The sequence below is a fragment of the Mauremys reevesii genome, linkage group 5 (assembly GCF_016161935.1).
Source record: "Mauremys reevesii isolate NIE-2019 linkage group 5, ASM1616193v1, whole genome shotgun sequence".
Lineage (NCBI taxonomy): Eukaryota > Metazoa > Chordata > Testudines > Geoemydidae > Mauremys > Mauremys reevesii.
This window is the reverse complement of record NC_052627.1, coordinates 6,769,912-6,792,624: the sequence shown is the minus strand read 5'-3', so window position 1 is coordinate 6,792,624 and position 22,713 is coordinate 6,769,912.

Below are 22,713 nucleotides of genomic sequence, written 5' to 3'. Positions count from 1 at the left end.
TCTATGGGGCCATTTGTACACTGAGATTTAGGCACATTCTTAGAGTGCTTTGGCTGGATCAGAGTGCTCTGTGCCTGCAGGAGTGAGCCCATACTGCCCCCTAAAGCAGCATATGCCATCAAGGATCTCAATTTCTAAGCTATTGCACCTTCACGCAGCCTTAACTTGGGTTCTGTGCCTACATCTCACACAGCCTTAACTTAGGTTCACCGGGGGAAGGAGACCAAAGCCCCGAGGTAAGTGGGGAAGTGGGATATCGGGAGAAAGCACAAGTAGGTGAGTGCAAGAGGGGAGGGCTCCTGCCCCATACTGGGACACCAGGTCAATCAGTGAGTTATCTTACATGCCTATACACAAATGCAAGAAGCCTGGGGAACAAGCAGGGAGAACTAGAAGTCCTGGCACAGTCAAGGAATTATGATGTAATTGGAATAACAGAGACTTGGTGGGATAACTCACATGATTGGAGTACTGTCATGGATGGATATAAACTGTTCAGGAAGGATAGGCAGGGCAGAAAAGGTGGGGGAGTTGCGTTGTATGTAAGAGAGCAGTATGACTGCTCAGAGCTCCAGTATGAAACTGCAGAAAAACCTGAGAGTCTCTGGATTAAATTTAGAAGTATGAACAACAAGGGTAATGTCGTGGTGGGAGTCTGCTACAGACCACCAGACCAGGGGGATGAGGTGGACGAGGCTTTCTTCCAGCAACTAACAGAAGTTGCTAGATCACAGGCCCTGGTTCTCATGGGTGACTTTAATCACCCCGATATCTGCTGGGAGAGCAATACAGCGGTGCACAGACAATTCCGGAAGTTTCTGGAAAGTGTAGGGGACAATTTCCTGGTGCAAATGCTGGAGGAACCAACTAGGGGAAAAGCTCTTCTTGACCTGTTGCTCACAAACAGGGAAGAAATAGTAGAGGAAGCAATAGTGGATGGGAACCTGGGATGCAGTGACCATGAGATGGTTGAGTTCAGGATCCTGACACAAGGAAGAAAGGAGAGCAGTAGAACAGAGACCCTGGACTTCAGAAAAGCAGACTTCGACTCCCTCAGGGAACTGATGGGCAAGGTCCCCTGGGAGAATAACATGACGGGGAAAGGAGTCGAGGAAAGCTGGCTGTATTTTAAAGAATCCTTATTGAGGTTGCAGGAACAAACCATCCCGATGTGTAGGAAGAAAAGTAAATATGGCAGGCGACCAGCTTGGCTTAACAGTGAAATCCTTGCTCGTCTTAAACACAAAAAAACAGCTTACAAGAAGTGGAAGATTGGACAAATAACCAGGGAGGAGTATAAAAGTATTGCTCAGGCATGCAGGAGTGAAATTAGGAAGGCCAATTCACACTTGAAGTTGCAGCTAGCCGGAGATGTTAGGAGTAACAAGAAGGGTTTCTTTAGGTATGTTAGCAACAGGAAGAAAGTCAAGGAAAGTGTGGGCCCCTTGCTGAATGAGGGAGGTTACCTAGTGACAGAGGATGTGGAGAAAGCTAGTGTACTCAATGCTTTTTTTTGCCTTTATCTTCACAGACAAGGTCAGCTCCCAGACAGCTGCACTCTGCAGCACGGTATGGGGAGGAGGTGACCAGCTCTCTGTGGAGAAAGAAGTAGTTCGGGACTATTTAGAAAAGCTGGACGAGCACAAGTCCATGGGGCCGGATGCACTGCATCCGAGGGTGCTAAAGGAGTTGGCCGATGAGATTGCAGAGCCATTGGCCATTATCTTTGAAAAATCATGGCGCTCGGGGGAGGTCCCGGATGACTGGAAAAAAGCTAATGTAGTGCCCATCTTTAAAAAAGGGAAGAAGGAAGATCCAGGGAACTACAGGTCAGTCAGTCTCACCTCAGTCCCTGGAAAAATCATGGAACAGGTCCTCAAGGAATCAATTCTGAACCACTTAAAGGAGGGGAAAGTGATCAGGAACAGTCAGCATGGATTCACCAAGGGCAAGTCATGCCTGACTAACCTAATTGCCTTCTATGATGAGATAACCGGCTCTGTGGATGAGGGGAAAGCAGTGGATGTGCTATTTCTGGACTTTAGCAAAGCTTTTGATACAGTCTCCCACAGTATTCTTGCCAGCAAGTTAAAGAAGTATGAGCTGGATGAATGGACGGTAAGGTGGATAGAAAACTGGCTAGATGGTCGGGCTCAACGGGTAGTGATCAATGGTTCCATGTCTAGTTGGCAGCTGGTATCAAGTGGAGTGCCCCAAGGGTTGGTGCTGGGGCTGGTTTTGTTCAATATCTTCATTAATGATCTGGAGGATGGTGTGGACTGCACCCTTAGCAAGTTTGCAGATGACATTAAACTGGGAGGAGTGGTTGATATGCTGGAGGGTAGGGATAGGATACAGAGGGACCTAGACAAATTAAAGGATTGGGCCAAAAGAAATCTGATGAGGTTCAACAAGGACAAGTGCAGAGTCCTGCACTTAGGACGGAAGAATCCCATGCACTGCTACAGACTAGGGACCGAATGGCTGGGCAGCAGTTCTGCAGAAAAGGACCTAGGGGTTACAGTGGACGAAAAGCTGAATATGAGTCAACAGTGTGCCCTTGTTGCCAAGAAGGCTAATGGCATTTTGGGTTGTATAAGTAGGGGCATTTCCAGCAGATCGAGGGATGTGATCATTCCCCTCTATTCAGCACTGGTGAGGCCTCATTTGGAGTACTGTGTCCAGTTTTGGGCCCCACACTACAAGAAGGATGTGGATAAATTGGAGAGAGTCCAACGGAGGGCAACAAAAATGATTAGGGGGCTGGAACACATGACTTATGAGGAGAGGCTGAGGGAACTGGGATTGTTTAGTCTGCAGAAGAGAAGAATGAGGGGGGATTTGATAGCTGCTTTCAACTACCTGAAAGGGGGTTCCAAAGAGGATGGATCTAGACTGTTCTCAGTGGTAGAAGATGACAGAACAAGGAGTAATGGTCTCAAGTTGCAGAGGGGGAGGTTTAGGTTGGACATTAGGAAAAACTTTTTCACTAGTAGGATGGTGAAGAACTGGAATGGGTTACCTAGGGAGGTGGTGGAATCTCCTTCCTTAGAGGTTGTTAAGGTCAGGCTTGACGAAGCCCTGGCTGGGATGATTTAGTTGGGTTTGGTCCTGCTTTGAGCAGGGGGTTGGACTAGATGACCTCCTGAGGTCCCTTCCAACCCTGAGATTCTATGATTCTATGATCTCCTTCAGGAGTCTAAGGGAGGCTGCCCCACAGCAGCACAGCATCTGCTGGAGCCTCCCTCCGTGCTAGGGAAAAGGTGGGTCAGGGCAGAGATATGACACACAGTGAGCAGCCCAGGTCTGTATCCATGCAGCTGGAAACACAGAGCCCTTTCCCTCAGTACCTCTTTTAATCCCTTTGCCTTGGAGGGGAGGTTGGAAGGAAATTCTGCTAAGTCAACCTCGGAGGGCTCAACCCTAAGTCAACCTCAGAGGAATCCTGAATAAACGGGGAGGAAAATTACTCCAGGAATGTTTGGCTCAGATTGACTTAAAAAAAAGGCATGAAAAGAGACAAAGATGGCAGCTGTTCTATGGAGCAAGGTGTGTGCGCGTCACAGGGAGGGAAGGGAAATGGAATCATGCTGCAGCACTTGCTTTTTCTAGGGAGGCTGGGGTGTGATCATTCCCCCACAGGAGCTTACTGTAAAGAGCAGCTGATGAAGGCTGAGATCTGAGTTGGCTGAAAAATCCTAATTTTATTTCTGACCAAAACCAAAAATCTACAATGAGCAATGAATGCTGCCTTGTTCTGAAATAAGTTCACATTTTGTTTATTTCAAAGCTCTAACAATACAATTTGAATCCATTGGTTTCATTTTTTGTCAAAAAAAGTATCCAACTGTGAAAGCAAAACATTTCAATGTTGACCACTATATTGTTTGTTAACAGTTTTAACTAAAAAACCCCCCAACTGGGATTTTCCAAGAAGCTTCAGGAAGACGGGGCCTGGCTCCAGGATTTGTATAGCTAAGGCCAAGATCCTCAAAGGTATTTAGGTGTCTGTGATAGGGCAATCTGCCCCTTAAGGGCAGTACTGCCTTCTGGTTAGGCCTCTCTGTCTCGTGGCATGGCCCTTTAAGAGTTAGGGGTGGTGTGATACACAAACCCTGAGGAGCTATGGGAAGAGAGGAAACAAGTCCCAGGAACAAGCAGCATTTTGTTACTGTATCTTTAAGGGCCTGGGACCTGAACCTCGCAGAGAAGGTGGGAAAGGGCTCCCCCTCACCCAGCCCATAAGGAATGAGCTAGGGGAAGGGGCCAGCATAAATGCTTCCTCCTCCTTCACAGTGGGGTAGAGATGGTTGTAGACAGTGAAAGGAGTCAGCAGGCTCCTGCAGGGCCCTGAGTCAGCAGCAGAAAGTCGCCACACCCTCTGAGGCTGTAGAGTATGTGAGGCCAGCTGAGGGAGATAAAGTACCAGCCAGCTCCAGGAGGAGAGCTGGGGTGCCTGCCATGAGGAGAGACTTAAAGAGAGAGAGACAATCTTGAGAGGACTGGGAACAGAGCCTAGAGGGCAAGCTTCGGAGGAACAGTCAGAAACACCAGGTATTTCTGGCTATGTGGGACTTTGCTATGACCCTCTTTTGTAGGCTTTATAATAAGGCTTAATTAGGGGATCATTGAATCAGGTGTGCCTGAAGTGGAATTACTGGCTCCCTAAAAAGGGAAACTGAGGCAGGGAGACCATGCAGACTATCCTAACACAGCAGGGGGTGCCACATGGCAGGCATGCCCTATAATAGTGCCTAATTCCCATTGAAATCAATAGGAGCTGGGTGCCTAAATATCTTTGAAGATATGGGCCTAACTCTTCCCCCTCCTTTGAAAACCTCAGTGTACCAGTGCACTGTAGGCCAGGTTAGTTGTGGGCTGCTACAGGAATGAAATCATGTTTCATTTTCCTCAGCCAGTTTCTTAATCACTTTGACACCCCTGGGGCATTTCTTGTGACAGCGTTTGGACACGTCTGCTTTCTGATTTCTGCTGTCCAGCTGTGCACATCGGGAAGTGCGGCTTCCAGATCTCATCTCTCACATCTATTGAGAAACACACGTAGAAGAGAAAACGGTCACCCTGCCTAATGGAGCCTGCATCGGAGGTTAAAACCCTGCCAGTGTCAGTGCCTCTCTCAGCAGTGAATATTAGCTCGTTCCATTCAGAAGAGAGAGATTGACCTGGATTGCTTGGCTTTACCTGTGCATGTGCCCCATGCTGCAAATGGCAGGAGAGTGCTTGTAACTAGGTCCTCCTTTGTGCTTGTAGTGCTCTTGTGAAAGCTCATCACTGCAGTCTGTTCCCAAAGACTTAAAAAAAAAAAGAGTTGTGAGTTGCTAATGGTAAGGGATGTGCCAACTTGACCTGAAAGCAATTCAGAGATTAGCAATTCATCCTTCCCTTCATCTCCTCCTGTTTCTCTTCATCCGGTCAGGTACACACACCCTTGCCCCCCTCTGCAACTGCAACTTCTACTGGGACTACAGTACAAAGGGAAGGTTCCTAAATGAGGAAACATCAAACCACCGTGCACCAGCGGAGAACCACTGCTGGCTGTTGGCTGAATTTTTGCTCATAACAACTGTGCAATGCCCCAATAATCCTTTCTGGGATGCACGGAGAAAGATTTCAACAGCAGCCAAAAGGCAGCTTTCTTTCTGTAGCATCCACATAATCAGCTGCTCTGTTTCATCCAGAGGTGGAACACTGAGGTGGGACACAGAACAAAGCAAACAAACTAGCAAGACCTCTGCAAGTGACAGAGCTCCAACCAGCATGAAGCAGACGGTGTTTTTATGACTGGGGTGATTATTCTAGACTAGCCATGTGAGGAGGCTCCTGGCAGGATTGTTCAGGAAGCAAGACTGGAATTTTAACTGTTAAAAGCAACAGCAATGCCTGAACAGTACAGTGTGTGGCCACCTTTACTGTCTGTCCTCCACTTGCTTCATGGCACTTTGGAGTGCATCTCCAATTAGCAACACAACACTGGATCTCAAACCTCCACTCATGCGGATCACCAAAAGGTTGGTGGTACCAGTCCCCAGCAGCATACATAATCAGATAAGGCACCTGGCCCGTTATGAGCAAAAGGGACATGCCTGGGAATGCCATTGCACTCTGGCACTGCCTGCTGGTGGAGCAGCTCTGGGACCACAGGCAGCTGGGCACAGTGGAGAGAGCCCCAAAGATTCTCTCAGTAGCTCCAATTACCCCAGAAACCCCCAGCTGGTCCCGTGGTCAGGTTAAAGCAAAGGTGGCTGGAGCAGTCCCAAATACTAGGACCTAGTCATGCATGTGGATAATGAGAACTTCAGTCCCATTAGCTACCATTGTAAGGTATGTAAACCCTCATGCTTCAGGGAATGAGCCAACACCCTCAAACTGCAGGGGGAATAGGAAGAACTTCCCCCTCAGGCAGGTTACTCCAATATTGCCCACCACGGAATTCATTGCATGTTCTTCTGAAGCTCAGAGTGTGCTGGCTACTGTCCAAGACAGGAGTCTGGGCTGGATGGGCCACTCCTCTGGCCCTGTTTGGCAATTCTTCCAAGCCAACTGAGAGGAATGTTTTTGACCACCTTAGACTTGAATTGCCCATAAGTCTAGATCTCCTGAAATACTTCAATCTGTTTAGCTAAGCCACTGGATAAAATCATATTTTAATCTTTTGATTCCTCCTTCCTCAGAGACAGCAACCTATTCTCACTCCCACAATGCCTAGACTGGATTCACCTTCCATTTGCATTGGGCCTTCCTCAAACGTCAGCCCGCAGTCTTCCATTTGACATTAGCCATGAAGTTCATTGCAATCTGTTTATTTTCTAGCTTCATTTGTCTTGGGTCTGAGGCACTTAAGACATGCATAGTGGACTTGAGTTCTGTTTTCGCACTGTCCTCTCTTTGGTGGTGTTCAAACTTCGTAAATTCATTTACAAAATAAGAGCAGGTAATTACATTACCCATAAAAAGCCATTAGAGTCTCATCCTGTTTGTGAAAGAAGGGTGAGCTTGGTGAAATCCAATTAAAGTTTATAGTGTATTTTATCAGGAGGCTAATTTTGATGCAATCATAGACAAAATAGGATGGGAAGCTTGCAGTAATGGCATCAATGGATTTAGAGAAAACTTGCTGCTAGAGATAGCCCTTAGCTACAAATATGATCCAAATTGGGTTTACAAGAAAAACGAGGATTTGGGGATTTAGTTTGTTCCTATTATTCAGATAAAGGTAAATCTCGATAGTGGGATGTGGGATTAAATCCAGACCTGGGTTCTTCACTCTATAAAACTTGAGTGTATTTGGACATAGAGATTAAGGTTTGGGCTCAGCTCTGCTAATGGGATCTCTTGTAAAGCTAATAATTCACTATCACTGGCATTAAATCATGTTCACAATACGAAGCCAGCCCTTGTCACCATTATGCACTGGTGCTGTGGAATGGAGAGAATCACTGGTGGGGAAGATAAGGAACAAGGGAAGAATCCCAGGAATTTGTATAGGGCACAAAATGCACCAGAACTCCCTGAAAAGCCCTACTCTTGTAAGATCAAATCCAGGGGCATATTAGGAACTGTTATGCATTCTAAACCCCTTCCAGAGAATTTGTGAACCTATAATTGTTTGATATCCTAGAAACTGAATAAAGCCAGAGGGCTTGTCCAGAGGGCAAAGGCCCACAAATCCATTTAAGAAGTGGCAGGCATTGGTAAAGGGGCTTTAAAACTGTTTACATTTGTGGTAATGTGTTGCCAGTGTGTGGTAGGGGGCGAAAGATTTATTACTGCTGCTGTACATAACTGAATACAGCACTTTCTAGAAATAAAGCTGTATTGACCTTACAGTTGTATTCAACCACCAGCTTTCATGTGTTTTGTCACCACCATAAATTAACTCAGGTTCACTCAAAATTTGACCTTTCCTCAAGCATATGCAAGTGTCAGAAAACTGGCTGGAATTTCAGATTAGGAAGTGGATCACTTATGAAACAAAGTTCAAACCTGAATCTAAGCAACACATAGGGTATGTCAGAGCTGCAGTCACACACCCATGGCTGGTGCACATGTCAGCTGACTTGGGCTCAGGCTGCAGGGCTACAGAACTGCAGTGTAGACATTTGGGCTCAGGCTGGAGCGGGTCCCAGAGCCCAGATTCCAGCCTGAGCCCGAATGTCTACACTGCAGTTCTATAGCCCTGCAGCCTGAGCTGCAATCAGCTGATGCGCACCATCCACGGGTGTTTTATTGCAGTGTAAACATGCCCTCGGAGGCTATTTGTTTGGAGGGGGTGGGTGCAGGAGGGGAACAAATAAATAAAACCATGCTAGAAAATTGAAGCTGTTCAGGAAGAGGACTCTGTATTTTAATTTTAAGAGATGAGCTCATTTCCCACAGGGACTTCTGCAGAAATCTGTTACATACAACACATGGCAGATTATTCTCATCTCAACAGGTGAGGAATTATGCACAGTGCTGGAAGTGTAACATTTTCACATTGATTCTCAATATGTTAAGACCCTCCCACCCCCAAAAACTAACATCTGGAGAGCTGTTTGTTGTGACTGACTAACCTGAAAGTGAGAATTTCAAAACACAGCATCTCATAGCTGAGAATCACCTGACAGGATCAATTTAAAACATTTGCTGAATAACCTAAAAGAGGCCAGATTTAAGGCTGGAATAAGGAATTGGGAGACTAGAAATGAGATGATGCAGGCAGGGAATTGAGAGGACTGGTCTGCTGTGAATAAATAACACCCAAGTTCCAATCACAGCTAGGACCCTGCCTCCATTCCTGCAAGTCACCTAGCACCACATTTTTAAAAGCCTCTTCGGAAACACACAGTGTTCCCAGAATGAAAATCTGCTCCTGAGGCAGCTGCTGCCTTTAATTGACATGATTGTCAATTTCACCGTTGCCCTGCGGGAGTCAGGAAGGGTCCCTGGCCCCAGAGCAGTCCACACAGCAGGGCCGACAAATCTTCTGTTGGAAGATTCATCAAAAGTGACACGTTTCCACAAAAGTGTTTTGTTTTCAATGAAGCAGCATTTTCCAATGGAAAAAAAATTTCCATCTGAAAGTCTGACTGGCTCCAATGGATATATGGCAGATATTGCTGTAGCATCTCAACACCTGACTACATGGAGGGTGTTTCTGATTAAAAACAATCTTCCTTCTCTGCCTGACTCACCCTCAGACTTCAACAATCCCTGCAGTATACCAAAAAAATCAACCCCACCCCCCATTAGAAAGCTAAATACAATCCTGACATTTTCACACTCATAACGGCTTGCTCTAATCATTTACAGCCATCCTACTATCCATTGAAACCACCACTTTATACATGTTTCATCTCAGTTTCATCCTGGGAAACCCACTTTGGAGGAGGATTTTCAGAAGTGCCTGTAAGATTTAGGAACACAAACCTCACTGACTCCTCCTCAAAATGTAGTAACGCTCTAAATGAAATGCCATCAAGGACTTCCATAATTCTGACATATGTGTCTTGTCTTCCAAATTTGCTCCGTTTTACAAGTGACCCTTTTTTCTAAAGTGGCAAGCTGCTAACTTGGTCTTTGGGCCCGTAAGGAAAGCTGTGTTCTACCTCTTGTGCCTGCACTTGTAAATGAGATGATGAAGCTAGAACTTATTTCGCAGTCCTGTGGATGGACCACTGAGCAGGAATAGACTCTAGCTGCTTCTTCTGCAGCTGCATAGGCTGTGCAATACCTAGTTACACAGTCACTTTTCCCCTCACTAACTTCACTTTAAAGTACCCCAATTGGAAGGAATAAGTTATATTAGACCTATTTCTGATTAACAAGTCAGCAATCCAATATTAGTTATTTCAGTAGTACCTAGGAGCACCAGCCATGGTATGGACCACATTGTGCTAGGGGCTGTACAGATCAGAAAATAAGATGGTCCCTACCCCAAGCAGCTTGCAGTCTGAGGCCTGGTCCACACTAGGACTTTAATTCGAATTTAGCAGCGTTAATTCAAATTAACCGTGCACCCGTCCACACCAGGAAGCCATTTAATTCGACATAGAGGGCTCTTTAGTTCCACTTCTGTACTCCTCCCCGACGAGGGGAGTAGCGCTAAATTCGACATGGCCATGTCGAATTAGGCTAGGTGTGGACGGAAATCGACCTTAGTAGCTCCGGGAGCTATCCCACACTGCACCACTCTGTTGACACTCTGGACAGCAGTCCAAGCTTGGATGTTCTGATCAGCCACACAAGAAAAGCCCCGGGAAAATTTGAATTCCTTTTCCTGTCTGGCCAGTTTGAATCTCATTTCCTGGTTGGACATCGGGGCGAGCTCAGCAGCACCGGCAACGATGCAGAGCTCTCCAGCAGAGGAGTCCAGGCAATCTCTGAATAGAAAGAGGGCCCCAGCATAGACTGACCGGGAAGTCTTGGATCTGCTCGGTGTGTGGGGCGAGGAGTCTGTGCTTTCAGAGCTGTGCTCCAACAAACGGAATGCAAAGACCTACGAGAAGGTCTCCAAAGCCATGACAGACAGAGGATCCAGCCGGGATGTAACACAGTGCTGCCTGAAAATCAAGGACCTGAGACAAGGCTACCAGAAGACCAAAGCGGCAAATGGACGCTCCAGAGCCTGCCACCACTGCCCCACCAGTGACCGTGGACTCTGATGATGGGATAGTGTCGATGGCCAGTTCCTCGGCGATGTTCGCGGACGGGGAAGATGAGGAAGGGTTTGTGGATGACGAGGCAGGCGACAGCGCTTACAACGCGGTTTCCCCGACAGCCAGGATCTCTTCATCACCCTCATGGAGAGCCCCTACCAACCCTCCCCGGCCGTTATTCCAGACCCTGAATCAGGGGAAGGATCAGTCGGTAAGTGCGTTAAACATGTAAACTTTTATTATTAATGGAACAGGAATCTGAACTATGTGAAAAGGAGGTCTATATATATGGGGATAGAACAGAAATCCTCCTGGGAGATCTCCACGAAGCTCTCCTGGAGGTAATCGAAAAGCCTCCGCAGGAGGTTCCTGGGGAGAGTTGCCTTATTGGGTGCTCCGTGGTAGCACACCTTTCCGCGCCACGCTTTCATGAGGTACTCAGGGAGCATTGCCTCCCCAAGCACGGCTGCATAGGCCCCTGGTTTGTGCCGGCTTTCACGCAGCATGCGCTCTCTATCTCCTTCAGTGACCGTCCTCAGGGTGATCTCGCTCGGAGACTCCTGCATCTAATTAGGGGAATTACTGTAATGTTACGCCTGGTCCAAAGTATTTTTAAAAAATCTCCAGACAGACGGCATAGCAGAGACTCAGCACGCTGCTGCGTGACAAGCGTAATGGAATGCCAAAGAATCAAATGGACGCTCATGGAGGGAGGGGGGACTGAGGATGCAAGCTATCCCACAGTTCCTGCTGTCTCTGAAAAGCATTTGCATTCTTTGCTGAGCTCCAAATGCTTCTAGGGTCAAACACAGTGTCCGCGGTGGGTCAGGGCATAGCTCGGCAATGTATGCACCCCCACACCCACCCACAGAAGTGAAAGGGAAAACAATCCTCTGTTGACTCTTTTACATGTCACCCTATCTTTACTGAATGCTGCAGATAGATGCGATGCTGCAGCACTCAACACCAATATCCTTGCTCCCCCCCCGCCATGGGTGGCTGACGGTACAGTATGGCTGATATCCATCGTCATCATCAGCCTATTGGCACATGGAGCAGTGCAAAAGGACTGGTAACCATGCCGACTAGCATCTGTTAGGTCTATCAAGGGCACCTGGTCCTAATTTTTCCTGGTAGATGGTGCAGTATGGCTGGTAACCATCCTCATCATAGCAACAGGGGGCTGAGCTCTATCAGCCCCCACCCTAAGGAAAAGATTCAATTGCCCCTGGACTAGCAGAGGGATGCTGGGCTCCTCTCCTCCACACTGCTTAATGTCCTGTCTGGACTATCATAGCAGCTGGAGGCTGCCTTCCACTCATTTCTCACTAACAAGTCACTGTGTCTTATTCCTGCATTCTTTATTACTTCATCACACAAGTGGGGGGACAATGCTATGGTAGCCCAGGAAGGCTGGGGGAAGAACAGAATGAACAGGTGTGGTTGTTGCAGGAGCACCCCCTGTGAATAGCATACAGCTCATAATTTCTGCAGGATCTGACACAGAGCAGCTGTGCTCTCTGGTTCTATGATACAGTGGTTCTCTAGTACACTTGCCCATATTCTAGGCAGGACTGATTCTATTTTTAGATACCAAAAAGGAGGGATTGACTGTGGGAGTCATTCCCAAGTTTGGCTTTTGCACCCCTGGCTGATCTCAGCCAGGGGCACTTATGACAGCAGCAAATGGTGCAGTGCAAAAGGACTGGTAACCATGATCATCTTATTACCAATTTATGGTATGGTAGATGGTGCAGTATGGCTGGTAACCATCTCTGCTGTCATGCAAAAGCATAAGCATAAGCATGCTGCTGTGTAGCGCTGCTGAATCGCCTCTGTCAGCGGCATCTAGTACACATATGGTGACAGTCACAAAAGGCAAAACAGGCTCCATGGTTGCCACGCTGTGGCGTCTGCCAGGGCAATCCGGGGAAAACGGGCTCGAAATGATTGTCTGCCGTTGCTTTCCCGGAGGAAGGGATGACTGACGACATTTACCCAGAACCACCCGCGAAAATGGTTTTTGCCCCATCAGGCACTGGGATCTCAACCCAGAATTCACAGAGACAGACTAGACAGTGTTCATTGTTCGCAAAAATGTATCTTTGCAAGGAATTCACTCCCTGTTTCCCATCACACAGCTTCGACTGTCTCCAGACCTGCCACAGCATCCCCCTCACAGAGGCTGGCAAAGATTAGGCAACGAAAGAAAAAGACACAGGACGAGATGTTTGCTGAACTTATGGGCTGCTCCCAAGCCGAGACAGACCAGCAGAGCCAGTGGAGGGAGACCCTCTCTTTGTACCAGTGCTCAACAGCGAACGGGAGGAGAGGTGGCGTGAGGAAGAGAAGCAAGCGACTCAGACGCTGCTTGGACTAATGAGGGAGCAAACGGACATGCTCAGGCGCCTTGTGGATGTTCTGCAGGACCGCAGGAGGACAGAGCCCACCTGCAGTGTATCTGCAACTGCCCTCCCCCGCCACAAAGTCCCATACCCGCCTCACCCAAAATAACCAGAAGGAGGGATGCCAGGGGGCGTGAAAACTGTCACTGCACCCCAGCAGAGTGCTCAAGTACCCAAAAGCTCTCATACCCTAAATTTTGAGAATTCCTTCCCTTCCTGACTCACCCAAGCCCCAATCCCAGTTTCATCCCCTAACTGTCTAGTTGATTATTAAAAATACTTTGCTGTTAATTACTGTTTCCGTCATGTTTTTTCACAGAAGACTGTGTTTGAAGGGGGTGGGGTGGGGAAGAGGGGTGTTAATTGCATATGACGGTCACCTTTACCAGGGTACAGACACGGGGGCAGGATCAGCAGCAGGTCACACACACAGTGCAGTCAGTAGGCACCCTGGTCGGTATGGGAGGTGGTTTCCAGGTTCTGTGTGGGTGGGGGGGATGTGACTTTGTAGCGGGGGAGGGCGGTTACAGATCTTATGCAGCGGTCCTTGTCCTGGACCGCTGAGTCACGTAGCAGAGGAATCTGTATCCGTCCTCCTCCGCCACAAGGTCACATAGCCCCCGCACACAGAATCCCAAAAAGGAGGGATGGCAGGCTCCGTTGAAACAAGCAGTCCGGCACTGCGGACCGCTCTAGGAGCAGGAGCCTGTCATTCCTCGAGTTCAGAGGCGGTCTTTACATCACCGCACACCCTACCCAGCACAGTCTGCATCCCAGTTTCAACCCTTTAACGCAAAGTCATTAATAAAGTAACCTTTGTTAAGTTACAATGGGACATGTATTTTATTTTTACACATGTGTTGGAAGTGGGGGAAATGGGGTGAACGGGGTATGTAACTGCAGAGGATAGTCAACAGTAACCGGGTAAAGAAACAGGGGCAGGTTCAGCTTCTCTGTAAAGAAACTGAACAGTCACAGGTCACGCTGCTCGCTGCTCGCTGGTACTTGAAGAGTTGCTTGTCGCTGTCCAAGGCACCTGTATAGGGCTATATGAGCCAGGGCATTAGCGGGTAGGCTGGGTCCCCGAGGATCACTGTTGGCATCTGCACATCCCCAACAGTTATTTTGTGGTCTGGGAAGAAACTACCTTCCTGCAGGTGTCTAAACAGACCACAGTTCCTGAAAACACGTGCGTCATGAACCTTGCCTGGCCACCTGACGCTGATGTTAGTAAAACATCCCCTATGCTCCACCAGTGCTTGCAGCACCATTGAAAAGTAGCCCGATTTCTCAGCAGCTGACTGTGGAAGAGGTGGACAATAAGGTGCGAGGAGGTGAAAACGGCCATAACTGCAGTGGGCTCCATGCTCGCAGTGCTGTGGCGTCCGCGCTGTCACTGACCAGAAAAGTGCACAAACAGATTGCCCGCAGGCGCTTTCGGGGAGGGAGGGAGGGAGGGCGTGATTGACGGTTCAATGATGACAGTTACCCACAACCACCCTCGACACATTTTTTCCCCCAGCAGGCATTGGGGGCTCTACCCAGCATTCCAATGGGCAGCGGGGACTGCGGGAACTGTGGGATAGCTTCCCACAGTGCACCGCTTCCAAAGTCGACGCTGGCCCCGTTAGTGTGGAATCACAAAGTCAAATTAGTGTCCTTAGTGTAGATACACAAATTCGACTTCGTAAGGTCGATTCCACAAATTCGAATTAAGTTGAATCGAACTACTCTTGTAGTGTAGACATACCCTGAGACATGAGACAATAGGCAGAAAGAGACAGATGGGAGCAAAAGGAAACAGACGATATTTGGGCAACATGATATAAGCAGTGGTCTGGGTGGACTGGGGAGGCACTTGATGAGAAGTCCTCTGTAACTCTGAGAAGAGCTCCATCTAGCTGACAGTCCCACAGCCAATTACTGCTGAAGCGATACAGCTCTGCACCCGTATCCTACCTAGCTTTGCTTCTCAAAAGCCTGCTAGAGCCTTTGAGATCATTGCCATGTTACACATATTGCAGCTACACAAAGTTAAATCAGATCTTTTTTATAGCGTTCCTCACACAATTAGTTCTTGGGAGGGGGAATATCATTTGCCTTCATGATTTCTGAAGCCATCGAAATTCCCCTATAAGAGCTCCAATGAGACAGCAGAACCCATCTATTATTCCAACCAAGTCCTATTTCTCCAACTTCCTTTAAAAAAATAGCCTCTCTTTACTAGAAGATGAAAAAAAAACTTTTCCATTCATTACATACATAATATATAGTACATTGTTTTTCATATATATATATATATATATATATATATATATATAAACAATTTGCCTGAGGAATCAGTTGGCTCCCAGAAAAGACGCTCTAATTAAATAAAAAAAATACCTTTCACAGCCTTCCATGAGAGATTAAAAATATGAAAATCTACAAGACTGTGGACTTAAATCATAGGCAGATTAGGAGGCATACTGGAAAAAAGTCAGGAAATTCAATGCAGAGAGGGTTGGCACGCTGCCTTCAATTTACATCATTGTACCTGTCTTGTGTCTAACCTAGAGGGAACTGATCCTTTCAAGCAAGGGCGATTGAAACAAGGAATCTAGGTAATTCAAAATGCAGTTTGGATGTTAGTAAACATTTTTAGACACTTTTACCTCAGTGGCAGTTAAATGCTCATTACTTTTGTCGTAGCATTTCAGCTCTCCCAATGAGAGTAGCACCTGCAGGACAGACAGCCGACCATAACTAAATTCAGGCAAGGCTCAGGTGACATTTGTGGGTGGAGGGAGAGGTTTTGCACACCTTGCCAAGACTATAACCTCAGCATAAATGGAGCTTTCCCCACCACTGACTGTTGAGACAGCATCTAGCATGGAGCCTTTCTGGGTTCTTCCCTGCTCCTGGACTGTTAGATGGCTATGGAAGCCAAAAATGCCTTTCTTCAATTGCCCAGAGATTGTGACCTTACCTGTCAGGGACAGACCCGGACACAGTTACCCAAGCATTGGTCTGGTCCAGACTCAGTTACCATAATGTACCCTACCTGGGGCGACACTGAATACCCCGAAGAATCTGCAGTTCTTACTGTTTGAGGCAGCCCACACTGCAAGCAACCAGGGACTAGAGAACACATCACCCTGGTGCTACACACACTGTTGGATCCAACTGCCAATTTTAATCTTCAGTGGAATATTCAGGGCACAACACACGAAGGAGCTTGATTACCCCTTTCTCCATGACCAGGACCTACCCTGACAGCTGTGCTTCTGCAGGGCAAAAAGTTTAGTGTCCCCACAAACTCACAAGGTCAGGAGAATGAGCCTTTCAGGGGACAGGCCCAGACCAAAGGAGTCCCCCTATCTGGAGATATTAAATGGATTACAGATCTTATGACCTTTAGAACGCAATGCAAGAGTCATCTTTTCATCATCAATCTCCCATGAAACCTTCCCCGGAAGCTGGAGGAGAAGGAATATGAAGAAACATTTTTGCCACATTTTTCTGCTGCATTATGACAATGTCAAATCCACAGATTATGGTCACCTCCTACATGCACAGGCCAGAGAATTTCAGCCAGTCATTCCCACCTCAAGCCCTGTAACATGTCAGTTTGGTTGTACTTAGGGATTGCGGTGACAGTTGCAGTATATAAACCCAAATATACTGATTAATAGACAGTCCTTCCATTATGGAGTTGGAGGACAGGGCTATTCTGTTGAGCTGCAGCAGGCGGACCCTGCAGGTGGGCTGCTTGTTGGAGAAGTTAGTGATGTGGGTTCTGGGTATTCCTAACGTAATCTGTTATTTACACCGTTCTGGAACAGAGGTGGTCACAAACAAGCAGATAGTTTCCTTTCAGAAATCTCAACTAATCACCAATGCCCAATTCCCAGAGAGCAACCCTGCCCCTGGAACTGATTCTAGTTAGATTAAGGCAGAGGGCAAGCTGCCATTTTCAGCAGCTCCCTGCAACAAAACTTGCTCCCATTCTAAGACAAAGCAAAAAACAAAGCAGCACACACTTTGCAAGGCTCTCTATAACAGTGCCATCATACATTATGGGTGGGATAGTCATAAATGCCTAATGGATTTAGGAGCAAGAGGCTCATTTACTTCCAATGGAACTTGTGCACTGTTTTGTAAATCCTACCCTCCTGTTTGTTTTTAAAGGCAGACTTCTAGACTTTCACTTGTGTTGGGGGGTGTCATAAATGTACAGCTAAGGGTAGCATAAAATCCCTCTTTCCCCTGTAAGGGGTTAATTCCTCTTTTACCCTGTAAAGAGTTAAGAAGCTCAGGTAATCTAGCTGACACCTGACCAAAAGGACCAACAAGGGGACAAGATACTTTCAAATTTTGGTGGGGGGAAACAGGCTTTGTCTGTCTGAGTGTGTGCTTGCCGGATACAGATCAAGGAAGCAAGCAATCCAGCTCCTGTAAAGTTAGTAAGTATTTAGCAAAGAAATGCATTAGTTTACTTTTATTTTGGCTTGTGTTTTCCTTTGCTAAACACTTTGAGGTTTTGCCTAGAGGGGAGATCCTCTGTGTTCCTGAGTCTTTTGTTATTCTGTAAAGTACTTACCATCCCAATTTTACAGAGGTGATTCTTTTACCTTTTCTTTAATTTAATTAATTTTTTTCTTTTAAGAACCTGATTGATTTTTCATTGTTTTAAGATCCAAGGGTTTGGGTCTGTGTTCACCTGTACCAATTGGTGAGGATATTATTCTCAAGTCTACTCAGGAAAGGGGGTGTAGGGGCTTGGGGGATTATTCTCAAGCATGCCCAGGAAAGGGGTGTAGGGGTTTGGGGGAATATTTGGGGAAGGTAGGGCTCCAAGTGGCCCTCCCTAAATGTTTGTTTAAATCACTTGGTGGTGGCAGCGTTACTTAATCCAAGGTATAAGAGAGAAATTGTGCCTTGGGGAGTTTTTAACCTAAGCTGGTAGAAATAAGCTTAGGGGGTCTTTCATGCAGGTCCCCACGTCTGTACCCTAGAGTTCAGAGTGGGGAAGGAACCTTCACAGGGGGATTATTCCTTCACCCTCTCACTTTCCTGGTCCATCTCCCATGAACAGAGAGCAACAATACCCAAAGTCTGAAGGTGCAAACAATTCAATGTTTATTGGGGTGAACTTCCAGCAAGCAATGATTCCAGTTTCCTTCCTCAGTGTCCCCCTTCCCAGCTCTGACGCCACAGAGCCTTGCCTGTGTCCCTGTTCCCATTTCCCCCCCCATTAGCAAAACACGATTCCAATTCCCCCCCGCCCCCTGTTCCCATTCCCCCCTTACTTTCTGATTGAGGATTTCACATCTCAGCTATTGATAAGTGAGTTCTTGCCAGACAACATGCTATCAAGTTAAGTTTCCTTTTACATCTTCTAGGCTCTTCCCTTTCTCTGGAGGTGATAGGAATACAATCCTGTCCTGATATTCCTAACAGCCCAGTAGCACCTTATTTCAATGTGACTAGTTTGGAATGTGGGATGTGACCGTTCACTTCCCAGCTTATGGCTGCCTCTGCTACTTAGCCGAAGGCCTTAGCCTAAGAACCAGGCCTCAGACTGTCACAGTGAGAAAAGGCCCTTACACCGGCAGACAGTGATTTTGATTCTCTCTTTTATACCTCTATAACTAGCTTAGTGATAAGAATACACCTAAATTCTTAAAGTACAGGCCTTTGCAGACAGGCCTGAATATCTATATCCTAACAACTTGGAATTTCCTACTTTTACATTTTAAATCCCAGCTTTGTAATTGATAGGCGATGTTTTGGACATTTATATCTAGCTTTTCTTGGTTATATTCAATTGCATTTTATAACTCAGATTTTTTGTTAGCCAATCTTGACATTAATATCAGCAGATATATGGGGGTTCTATAGAAACTAAATTCAGCAGAAGAGAAATAATATTCAACACAGGTCTAGAAATCAATACAGCAAATTAAGTTGAGTAGCTAGATTCAGCACAGCAGTGGTCCTGACTTAGTTGACACCACGTGCCTGAATAAGGCAATCTGAAATCCTATTGGAGCATACAGAAAATTACTTTCTGGTTAAATTTTGATTAGAAAAGCCTTAAAGACCCTGCATAATCTTGCATTATAAATTGGACTGCTTCCTCGAAGGCATTCAATGACAAATCATTGTGAAATGTCAGAACAACCTTCTTTTACCCCGGCAACACTTTTCCAGTTTTATTCACACTCTTCTATTTCCCACCAGCGCCATTCAATAGCCACTCTAACCCCTTGGGTAGAAGAGCAAGAGAGACCTTACTATCCGCACGCATGTTTTCCCACCATGAACAGCAAATTGTTTTTAAAAAGTTTGAGATTAATCCTTATTGCTGCACCTCCATGGCAATTGTGTCTGGGGCTTCTGAAGAGCTTTCTCCTGGCTCCTCTACATGTGTAGACGCAGATGGAGATGACTAAGAGGAGAGAATAAAAAAACCTAATTCACTGAACAGCACTCAAGTCTGAAGTGGCTCAGCCTGCATTCACCTGCAGAATTAGGTGGAGGGTGCTCGAGAGGTGGCAGCTCTGAAAGGTTTGCTGCCAGCTCGCAGGCGGGTCACCTTCAGCCCTCTATTGGGAGTGGACATGATCATTCCCCTCTTTCAGCATTGGTGGGGCCTCATCTCGAGTACTGTGTCCAGTGTTGGGCCTCACACTACAAGAAGGATGTGGAAAAATCGGAAAGAGTCCAGCAGAGGGCAACAAAGATGATTAGGGGGCTGGAGCACATGACTTATGAGGAAAGACTGAGGGAACTGGGATTGTTTAGTCTGCAGAAGAGAAGAATGGGGGGAGGGGATTTGATAGCTGCTTTCAATTACCTGAAAGGGGGTTCCAAAGAGGATGGATCTAGACTATTCTCAGTGGTAGCAGATGACAGAACAAGGAGTAATGGTCTCAAGTTGCAGTGGGGGAGGTTTAGGTTGGATATTAGAAAAAACTTGTTCACTAGGAAAGTGGTGGAGCACTGGAATGGGTTACCTAGGGAGGTGGTGGAATCTCCTTCCTTAGAGGTTTTTAAATCTCAGCTTGACAAAGCCCTGGCTGGGATGATTTAGTTGGGGACAAGTCCTGCTTTGAGCAGGGGGTGGGACTAGATGGCCTCCTGAGGTCCCTTCCAACCCTGATAGTCTATGATTTTATGTTCCTCTGATCGAACCTCCTTCCATTACAACTCCTTATCTCAACAAGTTGGTGGAAGAAACTTTGGTACCAGATCCAGTTGATTCTTTACCACCAGCTGTTTCTGCTGTTCAGGACACTGCTGCACCACCATCACCCTGTTAATTCAAGAGAGCAAAACACATTCATGTGCCTGAAATTAAATTGTTTAGCTAGTAAATTGCTGTTGAGGGGAGGGATAGCTCAGTGGTTTAAGCATTGACCTGCTAAACCCAGGGTTGTGAGTTTAATTCTTGAGGGGGCCACTTAGGAATCTGGGGAAAAATCAGTACTTGGTCTTGCTAGTGAAGGCAGGGGGCTGGACTCAATGACCTTTCAGGGTCCCTTCTAGTTCTATGAGATAGGTATATCCCCATATATTTATTCCAGAGCAGAATAAACCCTTGTAATTTAAAAGTCTGCTGTAATCCCCCTGCAACTCTTAGTTAGGTTATATAGTGTTTATTGTTAGCCAGACAAAATGATAGTGTGTGTGTGTTTGGAAAGTTTTTAAAGTGATATTCTGTCACTTTAAATGTTTGAGCACTCACCCTTCTCCACTGCAAAGCCTTACTTTATTGTTAGTTTCAGTTTTCAATAAAGCTACTGCAGCATACAACTGCATGTCCACCAGCTCCCTTTGTGTCTATTTCCTTCTCTGCTTGCTCCAGAACTATAACTCCCATGGTCCATGCTTTCTTGCTGGTTCTTAACTCTACCTGACTCTCACCCCCACCCCCAACTCCCATGGTTCCCAAATGCTGTCAGGAATCTGTTTGCGTTAGGCAGAATTCAAGACAGTGGAAGCCAGGGAGTTGATAACCCTCCTTCAAGATGACAAGGTGGAAAATGCTCTAGGTGGCTCTCTGGCCAGGCAAACTGATGGATTTGGCTGGGGTTCATGTGGCTGTTTGCATTCGAGGGCAGAAATGCAGGAGTGTTAGAAAACAAACAGCAACAAAGGTTTGGCATGTGTCGCTGTGAACTGAAGCCACGGAATTCCACACAGCTTCCGTTAGAAAGCAGGGGGTGATCTCACATCGTAGGGCTGTACTTGTTACAAAATGCCAAGCACCATCATCCAAAGAGTCAGCTTTCTGTAAGTGGTTCCTGTACACTGAGCAATCCAGGACCCATACACAAAGGTCTTCTTTGGCTGTGTGCATGTGTCTATAGCTGAGTCCAGTAAGAGTGTTGTATGGTGTCTGCACCATACAGAACACTCAGAAAAGCAAGGTGATCATTCCAAGAGTGCACAAGATCAAATGTCAGAATAATGAAGGCCATGATGAATTGGGAAGGAGAAATCATGTGTCATGATAATCAAATCGGTCCCATATATTAAATGGGAAAATCTTAGAGATGTCAAGGTCTTAATGATCAGCACTCTGCTCCTTTCACACTATAGACTGTTTATAAGGCAATCCGATCTTACTCTGGGAATATGGGGAGAGAGTTTTGGAATTCAGGCAAGAAAGCATGCAAACCAGAGAGGGCAGAACCCTCAAAGCAAGAGAAGGGAACGGTGCCAATTTGTGAATAAGAATGCAGGGAAAGTTATCTTGTGATATATGATGCCATGAAGCAAATTCCCCCTAGCTATCACACAGACAGAGATAGACCCTGATGAATAAGGTGTAAGCCATGCATTACACATAACAGCTTCTCTTCTCCAGATGGTAATAAGTTTTGCCTGCATAAAGGTGAGCTTTTAGTTGGGTGAAATACTTTGCTGTGCTTCTGAGCAGCACCCTGAGGCTTTCAATAACTATGGTTCCTAATCAGAGGGGAAGGCCCTGTGGAATGTGTAAATTGCATTTCACTTTGCTAGAATACATTTGGCTCAGAGTTACAGGCACTGAATAAAACTGATGGAAAGGGGGTTCAATCTAAGTTTCAGTACACAGAGAGATTCTCGGTCTATACCACAGCATTTTATAGATTTCCTCGTGCTTCAAATACATATGGAAAGCTTGTGTGTCAATTTGGAAAGGTAAGAGGAACTGAGGAGTGTGAGATCTCTACTTGTTATTTTATCTCCTATATTGCCATTTCTGCAATGGCTTCAAAGTCCACTAGCATTTTGAAGACACTCAAAGGGGGGGCGGCGGCGGGGTTGTATTTTCTTAATATTATTCAGTCCTAGAATACCAAGATGAAGAAAAGGCCAACTAATGCTTTGCTTTAGCTTATGGTTCCGATTCCCTGCTCATTCCACAAATAATCCTCCATTCAGTATGACTATGGTAGTGTTGTCAGTCTACGTGGCTTTGTCTATTTGGATATTTGTTTTGACATGTTGTTGTCACCAGGTGGCATTACTGTTGAAAAGGGAGGATGTTTCGTGGGGCAGGAAAATGTTTTTGGGGAGCAATAAGCATCTTGTGAGCAACCTGAGAGAATCTAGGAGATCATGGAAAGAGCAGGATGGATTGATCCCACTGGTCATTACCAACTCTTTCCCCCATA